This window comes from Suricata suricatta, chromosome 5 (genome assembly GCF_006229205.1).
Source record: "Suricata suricatta isolate VVHF042 chromosome 5, meerkat_22Aug2017_6uvM2_HiC, whole genome shotgun sequence".
NCBI lineage: Eukaryota > Metazoa > Chordata > Mammalia > Carnivora > Herpestidae > Suricata > Suricata suricatta.
The window spans coordinates 27533290-27545659 of record NC_043704.1 but is presented as its reverse complement, the minus strand read 5'-3'; the positions used below and the strand labels follow the sequence as shown (position 1 = coordinate 27545659).

The 12370-nt window shown below is 36.8% G+C and overlaps 1 pseudogene; it reads right to left on the bottom strand.

Annotated features, from left to right (window-relative positions):
- Positions 1 to 11262: 11262 nt before the first annotated feature.
- Positions 11263 to 12032, bottom strand: LOC115291100 (annotated as a pseudogene).
- Positions 12033 to 12370: the final 338 nt, after the last annotated feature.

The following is a 12370-nucleotide window of genomic DNA, read 5'->3' as shown; positions in this document are numbered from 1 at the left end:
AGAAGATGTTATCAAATAAGTCACTTATATATCCCCTTGATTTGAGAAATGGATCCAGAATTTGTGGAGCTTGGAGCACATATAATCAGGAAGCAGCCTTTTAAGAATAATAGTAATATATTTACAAATGCAAATTTAGATACAGGGCCTTGGAAGGGGCCTTTGCAAGTGACAGACCCTGAAACTTAAGCTTCTTTTGCTTCACAGAAATCCACTGTTTCTCTAACCAAACAGCATTTTCCTTAAACTTCATTCTTTAGGCTTAATGTGAATATTTATTTGGGGGAGAGAAAATACATATCAATAAAGTCATTAGGAACTAAAGGAAGTTTTACATTTCACTATCTAGATTACACTCCAATTGTTTTAGGTTTTCTTCATGTAAGAAAGTAATGTGAAATCTGCCATATCAGATTCAGAACAGACCAGAAATTTCCACTGGCAGAACACAGCATCTTGCAGTCCAATTTACATACTGTTCTTTAAGCTCACATTGGAAATTCAACAATGATTTTTTTTTCATTCCTCACAAGTGGTTTGCAGTAGCAGTTCTGACAATTCTCCTCCCATCAAGCATTTATCAGAGTATGAGAGCACACAGCTCTTTTCCTTCTAGGAGTGTGTCTCCTTTCAATCCTGACTGCAGAGGTATGCTCGATTTCCCCTGATAGTAAGGAAAAGGCAGACATCTCTGAGTTTTCTCTCTTTCATTATGCTGGTGCGGGTGGGGCAGGGGGAAGAATCAGCTTCCACTAATTCTGGTAACCACGTTACCTAACTCTCAAAACAGGGAAAATGATGGAGAAGAGAGGAGGCAGAAGTTCTGAGAAGCGTCCCCTGGTTATTGTTGCTAGGGCAACTGCTACTTGGCATCCTCCAAATAGTCATCGTCTGTCACACTTGGGGTATAATTCACAGACATACAACACATCTGAGTGGATTGGGGGGGCTGGGGGAGGGGACAAAGATTCATGTAAATAAATGAAAGAATTTTAAATAGGCACATAAACAAAAGTGCATGCCTCTTATTTAGAAAGAATAGAGAGGAGACAGGCATAAGAGGAATACAGTTTTGAAGATGAGTACCGTTGCTCAATATTAGTGTTTTTTTAATTGCCCAAATTAGTTAGCCTCAACACATTCCCAGTAATTGTCTATCCATCTGCCTCCTCCCTTTTATAAAAATCCTTTCTTCCTCCAAATACTAGTCTTCTGTAATATGACTTCAAACTAAACATGTGCAATGATGGAGATGTCATTTTCCTTTTTACAACCCTCAAGAAAGCAAAGATGATTTAAAAATACTTCCTCATTGTTTAGCAGAATGGCTGACTCAGAAGCAGGCCTGGCTTTGTCATGAGAGAAAATAAAGTGTTTATTTCCCAAATAATCATTGACAAAAACAGACAAGAGTCCTGAAACACCCTTAGTCAAATCTAAGTTGTACCCTTCATTTTTCTTATGCCTTCATTTCTTAGAGCCAGAGTGTCTGCTTGTTCTTTGGAATCACTGTTTCTTCTTCACATTATAGGAATTTTATCTTACACATTGTGAAAAAAAAAAAGGTACCATTGCTCAAACCATAAAGCAGAAAAGAAAGCCCTAACGGTATCTGTCATCAAAGTCACATAAAACCCCAACCGTTTCAAACTCCTCTCAGTGTTCACTGGTGTCAGCATCATAAAAATGTGCAGAAACTCGTATCAATGTATCACATTTACAAAATGAGTTTAATAGCAAATGCATTTTTGGAAGCAAGTGGAAAGAAGGAGAAAGATGTTAACCAAATACACTGAATGAATTAAAAAATCCATAATGGATTGAAGAGGAAGAAATAAAAATCAGAAAAAGTAACTGTTGTAATGGCTTCAGCAAAAGCTTTTCTTTTCCCTTTTAAGAGAATTGCTAAAGTTCTCCTATGAAAACCAAATACTATACTTCCATATAATCAAAATAATGAAACCAGACATCAAGCAAATAAAGAAAAATAATTACTTAATTACTAGGCTTAACATTGCACATTGGTTCCACCAAATCAATCAGGCTTCAGTATTATTTCGCATGCTTGTTTTTAATGGAGTCACCCAAATTTTGTGAACCAAGACACTCACTGCTCGGAACTCTAGGGAAAGGATAATCACATAATGGTAGCCATAATAAAAATGTTAGTTTACTTTTGCTAAGCATTTGTTATTTGCCAGACACTATCATATAATCTTTATATGGATTACTTCATTCAATGCTCACATGACAATTATGAGGTAGACGCTGAATTAAATAGTTCTTATTGTACAGATTAAGGAATTAACACACACAGAAACTATGTAATAGGCTCAAATTTAAATAATAAGGAAATGGTAGTACCAAGATAAAACCTGGTTTTTTTTGTTAGTGTCATGTTAGTTGGATGTCCAGTCTCTGTTTGGGCCCATGATCTCTTTGCACCTGGAGTGTTTCTGTGCATTTGGGCTATAGCTTCCCTATCCCACCCCCAGCTTTTATACAGCAGATGTTCCTGACTGTCTTTCTTTCTGGAACTCCGGCTCCTACCCCAGATCTCTTACCACACCTATACTTGCGATGAACTTTAATATTGCATGTTGAGGCAACTAATTCTTCCCTTTCTCAATTGGCTTCCTTTCACCTAGGTAGAAACCTAATCCTTGGAATACCTTCTACCCATTTCTCCCTTTTTGCTTTGTATCATTTGGATTTGGATTTCCTCAGCTTCACACCTAGGGAGTTGATTGCTACACCTCCTCCCTCTCCACCATACACAGACACACACACGACTACACTATCCCTTGATAATTCTTATGCCTATTTCCCAACATACAGAATAGAATTACCCAGCATACCATAACCTGCACACTGCTGTTAAGGATCAACTCTCTTGAGAATAAAATCTGAGCATCTTGAGAGCAATGGCTTGAGCTTTCCTGATTTCTATATCTGCGTCTCAAATAAATACCTAGTGTTGTTCCTTATGCAAAGAAGATTTCAATAAGTGATTGTAAATTATGGGATCATATGCCAAGAAATTAGCTTTTTAATTTACATTAATGAGTATACTAATCAGGATAAGCTAGGCTGTGCGCTAACAAGCACACCTAATACTCAGTGGCTTTTCATAAGAAAGGTTTATTTTTTACTCACCTAGCCCATTCCTTGCAGGGTAGCATGGAGACTGTGTTCACCATAGTCACCCACATTACAGCCTGATAGAGCTGTAATGACAGGAAAAAAGGGTAATATGGCAAAACACAGAACTTCTTTAAATTTCTGCCCAGAAATGAAATACATAACCTCCACTCACATATTATTCATCAAGGTAAAACAATATGGCCACCCCAAATATCCAGAAGTGTAGAGAAGTGCAACTTTTCAAGACTATCACATTGGGGATTAGGTTTCAACAGACAAATTTTGGGGAGATGCAAACATCTGGTCCTTAACACTAGGATATTACCTCTGTTTCATAGCAGAAGACTCGGAAAGAGACTATCAGTGAAGCAATCAGGAAGCAATGTGACCTACCTAATATGCCCCTTAGTGAGATAAGATTATATCACCTAAATTCATTTCCTCTCTGATGCTACATCTGTGAACTTTATGAAGTCAGGTGTCCTCTTTGTGTCTAGCCTAGTATCTCTTCATGTTTATATCTAAAAGGGCCAACAGTGTATAATCGTATACAGATTATGCAGTTAATGTGTGTATGTGCATGTGTGTGTGTGTGTGTGTGTGTGTGTATAAAACGATACACACATACACAAAGAGAGAGAGGGAAAGAGAGAATCCATGAGCAAGTCCTGGATAAATCCAAACTATAATGCCACCCATAAAATCTCCCAATAATGAATACAAATTTTACTTACTTTAAAAAAGTTATCAAGATGTAGTATGTTCAGATTTTCTAGTAGGAAGGTCATTTAATCAAAGATCAGATTCTTATTTAGTGCCAAGATTCACATGTGGTGTAGGGAGTCAGCAGTTCCACAATCATCTTCCCCCAAAATGAGCATATTACATGGGTAGGAGACAGGGTAGGAGATGGCCCCTCTTTACCCAATCAGTACTAGCTTTTTTTTGTTAGAAAGTAATGAGAAAACACCACAGATATTCTGGAAAAAAGATAAGAGAAGAAAAAAACTAAGGTCAGGCTGCAATCATTTTTTATATAGTCAATCATAGTTATTTGATTTTTCCATGACATGGAATCTCTTTCCTTTGAGCTTCATGTATGCTTTATAGAGTATTTCTGAAATGTACACCAGGAAATTCAAGTAGTCTACAAATGATTTCTGAACATCAGAGATTCTTCTGAAAATGTTACTGTATTTTATATCCTACCTTACAGTGTATATCTATACTGTGTTTACTCCCGGACATCCAGACATAACTGAGCATTTGGGGGATTATAAATGGGACAGGGCACTGGTGGCTCAGTCAGGTAAGCATCCAACTCATGATTCCAGCTCAGGTATCCATCCCTTGTGAGACTGAGCCCCATGTTGGGCTCTGCACTGACAGTGCACATAGCCTGCTTGGGATTCCCTCTCCCCCTCTCTCTGCCCTTCCACTGCTCTGTCTCTGTCTCAAAATAAATAACTAAACATTTTAAAATTTATATATATATGTCATACATATATATATGTCAATTTTATCCTACAACACACACACACACACACACACACACACACACACACATACATATGACAAATACTCAATGCATCTATTTGCATTGAGGGTAAGAATTCTCCTAGGGGAAAAATCTACCCTTAAGGTAACATGGATCCTGCACCCATGACTTTGACTTAGTTATACGACCCTAATCGTTAAAAGAGAATAGAGATTCTGAGTACAGTTTGAGAGCTGTCGTAAAACCCGCTGCTGACCCATGCCCTTGAATGCACATTCATATGCCAGGGAAGGAGAGACTTTAGGGTACACTAAAAGGACAGATTTACTGAACTCTGCCACATACCTTGGCCCAAGAAACACTGTCTTTGAACCTCACAAACAGGAGGACACTTTTCCTAATAATCTCCATGGTCTCCACTCTGTTTTGGAGTCCCAGAGGGCTGAAGGAACCACTAACAGATGATACTTCTGCCCAGAAAAGCCATGGAGAGATTATCACAGTCTGAAGTGGAAAACAAGACATGTCAGTGCATGTGACACCACACTGGCCGAGTGGAAGCGCCTTCAGAAAAGAGACAATGGATCTGGGTAGTACAGAGCAGTAAAGGTGCCCACCACACCTAGAGAACAGCAAGTACACTGTCTGTGGAGGAACCGGAGGCTTTGTGGAGGATAAACTGCTCTGCCCAACACAGAGGCAAGGAGAAGTGGCAGAACATTCCAGATCTGAGGACCCCTAGCTTTGGACAGTGGCCATCACAGCAGGGAACAGCTATATCGTGCAGGGCGGGGTTTGAAATTGTCCAGTTGTATATTCACTTTACATGTGTATTTACTTTTCAACATTTTCAGACCCTGGAAGACTAACGTATATGAATCCAAAGTCTTTACAAGAAGCTAAAGTATTTGTGTTATTATGAGAACAATCATCTTTCTTATTAAATTTTCAAAAACATTTTTGAGAGAGGAGAGCACAGGCAAGAAAAGGCCAGAGGGAAAGAGAGGGAGAAAATCGTAAGCAGGCTGCATGCCCAGCACAGAGACTGACACGGGGCTCAATCCCTTGACTGTGAGATCATGATCCAAGCCGAAATCAAGAATTGGATGCTTAACCCACTGAGCTACCTGATGGCTTTCTTATGAATTTAGATATGTATATGACTTCACGTATATTCATGTATATATGTAGATGTTGAGGTTGAGAAGGTTCAGATTTCTTAGTGTTGTCATTTTCAAACTTAGAGGTAATATGCTCTATATTTGTTAATGGCAGTCCAAGAGGCAATCTGGGTCCTCCATAAATTTTTGCAAAGCAAACCAGAGAACGGAAAACTTTCAAAAAGGGTATAATTTAAAAACTGAGCTTAAACATGTTACATAGATTGTTCCTAGATTAAGTCACAGGAAACAATCCTTCCTTACCTAAGTGTTCCATGCTTTCCATGATCTCTGTATTGATTATTTTTTGTCCAAATAGTTTATTTTCTAAATCTTGACAATCTTTTGAAAATAAAATTACTCTAATTTTCTACAAAGAACATGTCAACAGCTGTTCTGGAACTTTCTTTGTTCTTTTTTTTCCCCTCTGCGTGTGTGTGCACGTATGTGTGTATGTACATGTGCTTGCATGCATCACACACTTCTAGTAGTAACACCTCTCAAAGGAAGCCACAATTCCAAATATGGGGCTGGGAAAAGAATTTCTGAATCTCCTCTAAAGTGAGAGTTTGAAAATAAGCACTCTCCAAAGTGTTTTCCTAGGTGCTTGCACATATTGGGAGCGCAATAAACATTTGATGAGTTATGAAATCACATTTTTACCCATTTAATGTAAAGCTCACTTGATCTATTATCCAAAATGATGAAAATATTGCTTCTCTGATGTGTAATAGGCAAATTTCAGTTTCTAGAACCAAGAAATGTCATAGGTCCCCCTACATCCTTAATGCCTTTTATTCAAATTGTATATCTTTATCTGGAGAGTCCGACTGAGTGAAAAATTTGCCTCTCTGAAACATCACCCATCAGGCCTAACGATTTTTCTATAAAGCATCACAGAAAATGCCTACCATACCTCCCAACTTATTTAAGGTGATTTCAAATATTTTAAAGCAGTCATATTTATGCATTACATATAAACATATAAAGCATGCATTATATGTACATTTTAAATCAGTCATTATATATACATTAATACATCATATAATGCATTATATAATAAAGTAGCATTATGTAAAGTTTATGTTAAATATTAAGTTTAATATCTCCAATTTCAACCATTCTATCTTTACCCTTGAGCGCCTAGGCCATTCTTCCCTCTATTTCATCCAATTTGTCATGACCTTGTTAAGCTGTGATCCATAGAATTGAATACAAAATTTCAGATATGAACTAATCAGTATTCATGGTTCACTCTTTCAATAAATACTTAATAAGCATCTATTATAAGCCAGTTATTATAACAAGGACTCGTGGTTAGACAAGACGCATAGTCTTTACTTGCCTTTGGAGGCTTAAAGTCAAACAGTGCTGGGATTGTGGTAAAGATAATCATATTAATATTAAATTACAACAGTGCTAACTTTATACTAAGAATAGGATGGATGAAATGTCTTCCTTTGGACACTATATTTCTATTGCAAAAATGTAAATTATGTCGGTTGTTTTAACATCCACATCAAAAGTTTAATTAAAATAAAACTAGTGGTCATTCATGTTTTCATATAACTTGCTAATAGGATCAGTCATACAAAAAAATAGACACATCCAACATTGAATTTCTTAGAATGTGTGAAAGAAGCAAAACCAAGAAAGGCAGAGCCTAAGGAAAAAATGATAAAATATCTCCAGATTTCTGATAAATGATAACTTGTAAAGGGAAAGCATATGCTTAAACAAATAGAAAAAAAATAAAATAAAAACCTAGATGTTATTATACTTAAAAAGTAAAGAACTTTGGTTTCCCTTGAGACAGCATTGCACAGTGGACAAAATACTAAAATAAAAATTAGAAAAATGGATACCAATCCAGATGGTTGAGGCTAAAATCACTTCTTCTCCTTGAGGCTAGTATCCTCATAAAAAATATGCAATTTAAAACTTTCCTTTTCCCCTGATTATCATCATGAGTGCTAATTCATTTGATAACATTGTGAGAACAATATTAAATAATGCATGAAAGTGGTTTGAAAAGAATAAGCCATAATGCAAAGGTAACTATTTGCTTTTACAGAGGAAGGAGAGAAATCAGGATGATAGCCATTAGGGAATTAACAGGTGCTGAGTGACTCTCCAATCATAAACAGCTATGAAATGGTACTATTAATGCACAGATAGTGCAGAGCTATGGTCCTTTAAAAAAGGAATGCATGTTAAGTAAACACATTTACCTTAGCTTTCTATCTGGGGATACCTTCCAAACTGGGTGGTTGAGAAGTGGAGACAAATACAGACCAACAGCATTGCTGGACAGACAAATAAATCTTTTTTTTCATGATGACTTGGGGCTATTATTGCATGGGGCTGACATGTATGAGACAGACTGCTAGAGAGGAGAGACATACAGAGAAGGAAATCCAGAAATCTGCAGGAGTCTCTTTGTTTTATTTATTTATTTAATTTTTTAACATTTATTTATTTTTGAGAGACAGAGATAGAGCACGAGAGGGACAGGGGCAGAGAGAGAGGGAGACACAGAATCGGAGGAAGGTTCCAGATTCTGAGCTGTCAGCAGAGAGCCTGATGCGGGGCTTGAACTCAGAAACCATGAAATCATGACTTGAGCTGAAGTCGGATGCTTAACTGCCTAAGCCACCCAGGCATTCCTGGAGGGGACTCTTTAGATTCTTTTATGAAACGTTAAGTTGCATTTGTTCAAGGTGTGATACCTTGGGATCTGAAAGAGATCTGAACAGGAGCTGAATGAAAAATCTAGATGCTTCTCAGTACTGAGAATACTGGAGTTCTAAGCAGAGTAGATAAATCTCACTGAAAACTAGAAGACTATTATTTCAGACTTCAGAAAGACCAAATTTAGGAGTAGCGTTATTCCAGATATGCATAAGCCTTACAGGATCAAGCTGATCTGTGAGTAAATTAACCACTTGCCAGAAGAGGCCACATAATTTGGATTTCAGAAATATAACATCCATAGTACCCAGTTTACCAACAAACATACGAGGCATGTAAATGAACCATGAAAAGTGACGAACAATCAGATACGAAGATGGCAGAGAGTGTAATTACGAGACAAAGACACTAATACAGCTATGATTAATATGTTCAAATATTTAAAAGAAAAAATGTATATAATAAATAAACATATGTAAAAATCTTGGTAGAGAAAGGACAACTATCCAAATGATATTCTAAAACTGAAAAGTACAATCTCTGAAATGAAAAAAAAAAAGGACAGATTGAGCACTGCTGAAGAACATAAGAGTGATTTGAAGACAGTCCACAAAAATTATGCAAAAGGAAGTACAAACTGTAAAAGAATAAAAACAAACCAAAAAAAAAAGGCCTTGGTTATCTACAGGTCAATAACATGCACTAGTAAATATGTATAAAAATGTTTTAAAAAATATCAGCCCACGTATCCAGCATTATGAAAGAACCACAGTTCACATAAACACAAAGAAAGCACACATAGGTACATCACTGTCAAATGGCTAAAACTCAATGATAAACAGAAATATCTTAAAAGCTGCCAAATGAAAAAGACACATTATATAACAGGAAAAACTGACAAGAGAAACCACTGACTTTTTAAATAGGAAATTATACATTTCAGAAGACGGTGAAACAACATTTTAAAATGCTGAAATTTAAAAAAACATGTCAATCTAGAATTCAATATATTGCACAAAAATTATTCAAAAATAAAGAAAAAATGAAAACATTTTTGTCAAACAAATTCTGAGAGAATTTGTCACCAGCAGACTTAAAATTTAATCAGTGTTAAAGAGAATGCTTTTGAAGGAACAGATACCAAATAGAAACTCAAATTAATGTGAAGGAATAAAGAGTAGAAATGATTAGTATATGGTTAATTTGAAATATGCTTTTATATTTTCTTAATCTTTAAAAGACCACTGTTTAAAATAAATAGAAATAACATTGTATTTTGAAGTTTATATTTAAAAGCAAATAGTATGAAACAACAGCCCAAAAATAGAAGAGTGGTAAGGAAAAATATGTTGTCAATATGTTTTACATTAAATAAGAGGTGATAGACTATTACTTTGAGGCAGAGGGTGATAAGTTAAAGATGTGCCTCATTTTTAAACTAAGGATAAATGAAGGAAGTGTAGTTAGTTATATAATATAGGAGATAAGGTGGATTTCTAAAGGTACTTTGAATAATCCAACAGAAGGCAATTTACTTAATGAAGCTGCAAACTCCTGATACCAAAATGATGGGGGGGGGGTGAGAAGAAAGAACAAATAGTAACATAGAGAACCAATAACAAATAAAAACTTAAGCCCAATCATAATCATATTATTTTTTGTGTGTGATGGTCATCTGAGTGTATATTTATGACATAAAAGAATTTCAATTTTCTCTTTCTGTTTCATAAGGGGAAAAATCTCAAGTGTTTGTAACTGAGTTTCATATTAATTGGTACTTTATTTTCTTAAAACCTAAACCTTGTAAAGTTTAGTAAAGAAGAGATCCACTCTGGGGTACAGGTCTTGCCATTTAAATTCTAGGTTTTGAGGTTTTTCTGATCCTTGGTAAAATTTTTTCAAGGAACAGAATACATACATATATATTCAAAAACGTGAACCATTAGAAAATGAAATAGGAAATTGAGGGACTTAAGTTTTGGCGGCCCTTGCATTTTTTTTCTTTTTTTTTTCAAGTCCCTTAAAGACTGCAGAAGGTAAAAGGATCACTGGTTCCAGGTCTCTTTGGGATAACAAGGGACTTGAAATTTAAAAAGAAAACCAACATACTCAAACTAGTCAGACAATACCATTCCCTACCCTGCTACCAAGGTAAAAAATATGAACACTTTTAGTAACAATTCAGGATTCAGCTCTATCTCCTACCTGCCCAACTGTGGGCAGAAGTTCAACTTCCTGATATATTTAGACATCTATACTTGTGTATATAGATTTATAATCTTTTATTAGATGAGAACTGATTGTTTTTAAGTCCAGGTAGAGAAAGCAACAATTTTTTTAACTACAATCCTTCTGCTTTTTTTGGATTACTGTTCTACTTGCTACCATTCAGCAAAAAAGCAAAACGTCTGTAGCGTTCATTTCAAATCCTATTGCTTTCCAACTGTGGTACACCTTCCATTAAAAATTTAAAAATGAGGCAGTCAATCCAGTGATTACTTTGACATGGCTTTCATTGGGAAGGGAGAGAAGAAGGGGAGGTGGCAAAGAAAAGACCAATAGACAAGGAGATAATTAAACATACAATGGTTTTTTTTATGAGGGAGAGAGAGAGAATGTTATATTCAAGAAAAGGAAAAAAAGTATTGAAAGCTCATGAGTGAAACCATAGCCAAAAACATGCTCTAACTTAAGGAGGTTTTCTTACCCCGCCCCCATTTTTTCTTTTTTCTTTTAAATAAAATCTCCTCCCAAACCATCATCGCTCTTTTAATCCTCCCCAGACTAGGCTTCATCTTCAGACCATTCGTCCCCAGATTTCTCTAGTGAAGGACCTGTAGAGGGTTTCTTTTCTAGAGAACTTTCTGCTTCCTCAACTTCTCTGGGAGTCTTTTCCCTTGAATTCTTTGAAGCTGTGGGGCCACTTACTTTTCCTTTTGTCTTTCACTGGGCTTGGCATCACTGTAGCCTTTCGCTTGGGTCTGGGAATTTTCTTTTCTTTTCTCTCAGCTTTGGACTTCTTAACCATCTTTTTGTTTTTCTTTTTTTTAGCTGCCATAGTCACTATCCTCATCATCCTCCTTTGGGAAATCATCACTGCTGCCCGAATCTTTCTCCTGGAATGGTGCCTCTGCCTCTTCTTCTTGTCTTCTCCACTTCTCCCATCTTCCAAAAGCACCTCTCCCTGTCTGGAAGCTGCTTAAGAGGCTGCCTGTTGTTGCTGGTGCACATTTTTATGATCTCTTTCATCTTCACTGTCCTCGGCAGAGTGAGAATCATCCTTCTTGGTCTTCACATCTGTTTCTTCTGAGTCCTGTCTTCCTGTGAATTCTTTCCAGATCATTTCTTACTTTTAGCTTCTTGGGGAGACAGTTACATTTCCTTAGCTGGAAGAGCCTGAATCTCTTCCATAATCTTCATCAGCATCATCAGATTGCTGACACTGAAGAATCAACGACCTTTCGATTTCTGACAGGCTGAGATGTGTTCACTGCTGAAACAGAACTGAATCCAGAAGCCAAAGACCAAGACCCATCCATCCACCCCACCCCACCCCACCCCACCCCAAGCACTTGGCGCCACACATGTTTAACTTTGGCAGATGGGGCCTTGGCCATGGAACTCCAAGCTGCTGGCTTGTGAAACTCCACAGCTTCTTGATGTAGCGACCCTTAATCAGATGAGCCCCACTGCCCCCCACTCCTTGTCTCTTCAAAATGGATGAATCAAACCAGCCCTCATAAGTATATTAAATGCCAGTAGACTAGACATTCCAACTAACAGATAGATATATCCAATCTGTCAGAAACACAGAGAAATGTTCAACTCACAATATGGCATGATTTGAAGAGAAGACCGAACAGCCACTTAGTGTCAA